A 7,059-nucleotide genomic window follows, 5' to 3' on the forward strand; every position below is an offset into this window, starting at 1 on the left:
TTTTTGAAAGGGTTGAGGTTAGGGTTCTAAAGTTCTTCCACACTAACATCATCTAACCACCTCTTAATGGTTACAAAGGGTCTTCCTTAAACTGTTTTTAACAATGTTGGGCACATTCAAAATTGTCACGGCTGTTTATGCCAAGCCATGCCCTTTTGTTGGTGTTCTGCTGTGTTTTGGGTTAGTTCCTGTCCTGTGCTTTTATTTTGGTGACTCTTCCTGTTGTGTTGGTTTTTTATTCTTGACCGTTTCTTACATCTTTGTCTGAGCACTGTTTCCCCTCACCTGCGGCTGATTGGCAGCCAGGCCACACCTGGTGTCAATCAGCCAGCTACTATTTATGCCTGCCTTGTCCTCAAGTCACTGCTTGAGTATTGTTAGATTTTTGCTGTTTCCTGTCTCGAGTTCTCCTGTATCCTGTTTGCCTGTTTCCTGTGTTGCTGTTATCCTGGTTCCTGATTCCTGCTTTCCTGCCTGATTCCTTTGGACATTAAAGTCATGTTTTCCTCCGTCATGCCTGCCATCTCTGCATCTTGGAGTTCGTCACCTGCAAATCCCGACACAAAATCTCAAGATTAAGATTTTGCATTCAGGTTTAACTAAGGATTTTATGCATTTAGATCAGGGGTGCCAAAGGGTGGACTGAAAATGTAATACACATTAATGACATATCGAGGCTAACAAGTTGCTCTGCATATCAAATATGACAATTTTCAGTTCGTTATATACAGTAATATGAGTTAAACTCCTCACTTACAGTATAGTGATGCTGTATGCTTAAAATACCTGTGTTTGGCCCATAGTCCATTGGTACATTTTTCCTTTGGCCCTTGAAGGCAAAACGTTTGGGTACCCCTGATGTAGAGCTTTGTCCACTCATCATTAAGTAGTCCTAGAAATATATTAGTCGTATCCACTGTTGTCTATAGCTGCCCTGTGAAAAGTAACTTTTTTATCCAGCCTTCATGAAGCCTTTTCATGTGTTGGACAAAATGGGTGGCTGTCTTGCCATGTGTGATGTATGAATGTGTAAGTGAGTTCTGTGATCTATCAGTGGAGAAACAACGCGTGTTCGTTTCTAATTCTCTGATAGAAGGCGCACAGAGCAGCAGATGTGGTTGTCAAACTTTAATGCCAGCCCCCCTCCCCACAGTATGTCAAACAAAAGTATTGCATGTGTTGAAAAACAAATGTAATTCCATTATGTCTTGCAAGGAGAATTTGTGTGAGTGTGTCTGTTTCTGACAGCATCTTTAGAAATTGCTGGACAGAAAAAGACAAATTCTTGTGCCAAACACACAAATACACACTTTTATGATTTAAATGGTCTTCTTGACTGTCCCAGTTTCCACGTTCTAAGTATATTAAAAAGTGGTTTCCAATGTGCTTCATATGACACAGTCACAAGCTGTGCGGGCATAGATGTGAAATTGCAAACACACTGACAGATCATTTCCTTGGCAAGTACATTAATGTTGTTTACTGTGTTGGTGCTAATTTAAAATCATTATTAAATCTAATATTAAATCTAATTTAATATTAAATCAGTTAGAGAGATATTTAAGGAAGAAGGTCAGTGTAATGGTTGGTTGACATACACGGCAACAAATTACATGGGATCCTTTGTGTGAAAATCTTTGGAATGGATGCACATTTTTACTGGTGCAATTGAATGGAGGGGGCACGAAGGGCACAAGACTGTGTGTGGTCTTCTGTGCATGCAACGCAGAGCGCATGAGGAGGTCAGAAGCATGGGTTTGGGGTCGGTGATGATGAGGATTAAAAGGCTGTTGAACTGTGAGCGGAGAGATGCTTGGTGAGTTGCATTGTAACAAGTCTCAGGGCTACTTATGCAGAATGGGGACACAAGCACAAACATAATCACTCTTTGCTGTGCACAAACAGCCTGTACTACTACAAAAAAGTTCTGGTTGAAGTTAGAAAATATACAATCATAGGCCATTTGCAATATTCTCTTCTAGTTTGTGTTGGGGACTGCAGAAAAGACATTTATAGACTAGGGATCATATATTATTGTGTGTTTGGATTCAGTATTCACACACACGCACACACAGTGTACATAAACAGGACTAGTAATTACATGCATGTTTTGGTTATATTAAGTATTAAGTTACTGAGATGTTTTCATAACCTGGATGAGGTGAAAGAAAAATGATACAGCAACCTCCTGCAGACTGGCAACATATTTGCTATGATATCTGTTTACAGTTGATCAAAAATGATAATAAGGGGAAACTGCACCGGCAGCAATTCTGAGGAAAAGCATGGGTAGATTAAGTACATCGTTGATTACATTAGACATATTTAAAAGTAGAGATGTTCCAAGTTAAAATAAAGAATTAAAAAAAAGAAAGAAAAAAAAAAAAAGAAGAAATTGATGGTAAAAAGAAGAGGTGGTTAATGAGGAAAAGGAGGAAATAAGTGATGGAAGAAAGACGATAGAAAAAGAGTGGAACCACAAATGGAAGCAAAGTTTGGTGTGTCTGCAAGTCCACCACACACCGCTATAGAAATTAACACTCCACTGTATGCAGCACAGGGTGGATCAAAAAGGAGTGAGATAAAAAAAAAAGGAAAAGGACACTAGACAGAGTCTGCCCTCCGTATGAATACTTTAAAGAAAATGACTTTGCAATAGTTTAATTTACACTTAAAGGGGATGTTTGCAATTTGTTAGTTACATTTTTCAAACCAAAAAAATATATAATGAACAGGGTTATTCTAACCCTAACACTTAAGTCTATAGGCCTCAAGTGTACACGTTGAAACATGAAGAATTTTACACAGACGATTGTGTTCATTCACAAGTTTAACAAAAGACAGTGCCTGTAACACGACATACAGTAGCCGACCGAAGAGGTCATTGAGCGTGGTCTTCATCCATCCCCTCGACTGTGCACTGAAACCGCTGAAGTTGTCGTCTTCAGTGCGCGGCGGTCAGGCCTTTGGGAGGCCGTTTGTGGTTGCAGATTTCCATTCCTTGCAGCGGTTGCTTCCTTCTCCAATCGTCTTTGGCTTTGGGGTTGTGTCTGGTACATATCGTTGTTTGTTCCCCATGTTGTGGGGTGAGTCCATAATGTGCGTAATGGCTGTTTGAATGATTGTGTGAGTGTGTTTTATATAATTGGAACAATTTCATTGGTCCACTGTGACCCATTCGGGAATTTCATTGGTGTGATATGGCGAGGCAAAATGTATTGGCAAAATGTAAAACCTGGAAAGAAGTCCCTAAATTAGCATGGCTCAAAGCATCAGAAAAAAGTGGTGGCTTATGGACTGGAAGTCACTGTATACATTCCTTAAGTGTATATATTTTTTAAATTGACTTATTCTATTGTATAAAAATTGCTTGTCAGTCCGACTCAGTGACCTAGTGGTTAGAGTGTCCGCCCTGAGATCGGTAGGTTGTGAGTTCAAACCCCAGCCGAGTCATACCAAAGACTATAAAATTGGGACCCATTACCTCCCTGCTTGGCACTCAGCATAAAGGGTTGGGATTGGGGGTTAAATCACCAAAAATGATTCCCGGGCGCGGCACCGCTGCTGCCCACTGCTCCCCACTGCTCCCCTCACCTCCCAGGGGGTGAACAAGGGGATGGGTCAAATGCAGAGGACAAATTTCACCACACCTAGTGTGTGTGTGACAATCATTGGTACTTTAACTTTAACTTAATTTGTTTTGTTCGTCACTCACCACTGTCTGCTTCACACATACATTTAGGGAGTGCGTGCACACTCAAAGGCAGTTCCAGAGAAGCAATTTGTAGTCTTGTCGTTACGATAGACTATACGTGCAATTATAATTAACATTATATATCCAAATTACGCACAGGCGTAGTTATTTTGTGCTAAAAGCCATTAGAAGGCGGGCAATAATGCTTAAAACACATTGAAAAGATAGTGTCGCTTAAAATTTGCAAATAACTTAATTTCGATATAAAATTGAAAAGTTGAGTGGCATAAAAAACATATAGAGTTATCATCCCAGCTGCAAACGTATAACATCTATTAATTATAAATAATTGTCACCACTTGGATTTACCTAAGCAAATAGGTAAGAGTCTCCCATTGGATAATTACTGCATGGGTTATCATGATCCACCGAGCAACAAGTTGTTAACTCTAGCTAATGCAATGAATAGCATATCAATTGATTGAACAAACATGAGGGGTCAAATTATTGGCATGCAACAAGCATGAGAAGATGTCCAAGGGGATTGCTAAAACTACTAAAATTAGGTTAAATAACTGGCCGACACATTATTAAAAAGTGGAAGAACAGCTGGGAAACATGCAGTGGTCCATGGCCAAAAAATGAATGCAACTCTGGACAGAAATAAAGGACATTGGCGGAAGACCTCTCGAATGAGGGAAATAAAAAACTGCAGAAGCTTGAGAAAATGATGCCACAGCAACTGCGTCTCACTATCACAGCTAAAGGGGGTCCACAAATTATTAGCGTATGCTTTTCTTTGACTGGCCAGGTAGTGTACAATATCATACTGTGAGATGTTTCTAATATTTTGTTTAGTTTTCCACAAATAGCTAACTGTCAACACATCTTGATATTGTGAATATGGGTGTATGACAATGTGTGCAGTCTTGCATTTAATTCAATATCTTTTTAATTCGTTTCAAGCAAACACATGGTCTGGTATACTAAGATCTCAAATAACAAGTGTTGATAAATAGCGTGTGTTTATTAATGGGCATGTTGTTAGTGTGATCTACTAAGACTGTTTGTACAATTGCTAACAAGAGCATAAAACAAAAGCACATAATAGATATAATAAAACATAAAAACAATAGAAAACTAGAGTTCATGCAAGTCCGTTAGGAGTGGGAAAGCCCCAATCATTGCTGGAGCTGAATTTAAAAGCGGAATGACTGCACAATTAATTTAGAACACCCTGGACAAGCCTCCACATCATCACAGGGCTCCTGGACAACATCCTCATTCGTGTTTGCATATTGTGGACTATATGTAAAAAGTTATGTGGCGATCTGAAATGTTTGAAACAGTAGCTTATAGGCATACCTTGGTAAAATCTCCTCTTTAGTTTTGGGCGTTAGCATGCTCTACTTATTTTCAACAATGTAACCATTGCTCGCGTTGGTTGTACTTTGTTTTAGTCTTTGTTTTCTAATAGTACTGACAATAACCATATGATTGCCATTTGTTGTGATATTGTACGCAGGCATGTGTAAAATGTGTTGGTTAAAAATGTGTTATTGACAAAACGCTTGTCTATTCAACTGTTATGGTCCCAGCACCTCAACCCCTAGTAAGAGGCCGTGGAAGTTTGAAGTTCCTTGGAGTAGCTCAGTCGATTGAGGTTTCTTGTATCTGGTAACCTCAGTCAGGGAGAGAGGGAGGGGACTACAGAATTTTGACCGTGATTGCAGTACCATTTCTGGCCACATTATTACATGTTGCTCCTTTAAAGGCCTACTGAAACCCACTACTACCGACCACGCAGTCTGATAGTTTATATATCAATGATGAAATCTTAACATTGCAACACATGCCAATACGGCCGGGTTAACTTCTAAATTGCAATTTTAAATTTGCTGCTAAACTTCCGGTTCGAAACGCTTCTGAGGATGACGTATGCGCGTGACGTAGCCCGGGGAACACGGGTATGGCTTCCACATTGAAGCCAATACAAAATAGCTGTTTTCATCTCATTCTGGATGTATTCTGGACATCTGTGTTGGTGAATCTGTTGCAATTATGTTCATTGCATTATGGAGAAAGAAGCTGAGCAAGCAAAGAAGAAAGTTCTCGGTGCAAAGCGGACGTATTTTGCGAAGGAAGTCAGCAGCAACACAACACAGCCGGTGTTTCATTGTTTACATTCCCGAAAGATGCAGTCAAGATCGAAGAACTCGGATAACAGAGACTCTAACCAGGAGGACTTTTGACTTCGATACACAGACGCCTGTAGAGAACTGGGACAACACAGACTCTTACCAGGATTACTTTGATTTGGATGACAAAGACGCAGACGTGCTACAGTGAGTATGCAGCTTTGGCTTCTAAACATTTGATCGCTTGGCTGTACGTGCGCGTCACATACGTAACTTTGTTTAAATATATATGCTTTATGAACCTTGGGTTAGGTGAACGGTCCTTTGGGCTGAGTGATTGTGTGTGTTGATCAGGTGTTTGAATTGTATTGGCGTGTTCTATGGAGCTAGGAGCTAGCATAACAAACACATAGGTGTTTTTATGCAGAATTAATTTGTGGCATATTAAATATAAGCCTGGTTGTGTTGTGTCTAATAGAGTATATATATGTCTTGTGTTTATTTACTGTTTTAGTCATTCCCAGCTGAATATCAGGTACCGTGAGTAGCAGCTGCGCTTCCAAACATTTGATCGCTTGCCAGTACGTGCGCGTCACGTACGTTACTTTGTTTAAATATATAAGCTTTATGAAACTTGGGTTAGGTGAACGATCTTTTGGGCTGAGTGATTGTGTGTGTTGTGCAGGTGTTTGAGTTGGATTGGCGGCTTATATGGAGCTAGGAGCTAGGAGCTAGCATAGGAGCTAGGAGCTAGCATAACAAACACCTAGGTGTTTTTATGCAGGATTAATTTGTGGCATATTAAATATAAGCCTGGTTGTGTTGTGGCTAATAGAGTATATATATGTCTTGTGTTTATTTACTGTTGTAGTCATTCGCAGCTGAATATCAGGTCACCCCCGGCTCTCACAGCATCTTCCCTATCTGAATCGCTTCTATTCCCCACTAGTCCTTCACTTGCACTTTACTCATCCACAAATCTTTCATCCTCGCTCAAATTAATGGGGAAATTGTCGCTTTCTCGGTCCGAATCTCTCTCACTTCATGCGGCCATCATTGTAAACAATAGGGAACTTTGCGTATATGTTTAATTGACTACGTCACGCTACTTCCGGTAGGTGCAAGCCTTTTTTTTATCAGATACCAAAAGTTGCGATCTTTATCGTCGTTGTTCTATACTAAATCCTTTCAGCAAAAATATGGCAATATCGCGAAATGATCAAGTAT

At 40.0% G+C, this 7,059-nt stretch overlaps 1 protein-coding gene across 7 annotated transcripts in view; it reads left to right on the forward strand.

The window, feature by feature from the left end:
* The window catches only part of LOC133653943 (ERC protein 2), a 421,278-nt gene that overhangs the window by 192,227 nt on the left and 221,992 nt on the right, over nt 1–7,059 (forward strand). The window lies entirely within an intron of this gene.

Source organism: Entelurus aequoreus, linkage group LG07 (assembly GCF_033978785.1).
Source record: "Entelurus aequoreus isolate RoL-2023_Sb linkage group LG07, RoL_Eaeq_v1.1, whole genome shotgun sequence".
In the NCBI taxonomy this organism is placed as follows: Eukaryota; Metazoa; Chordata; class Actinopteri; order Syngnathiformes; family Syngnathidae; genus Entelurus; species Entelurus aequoreus.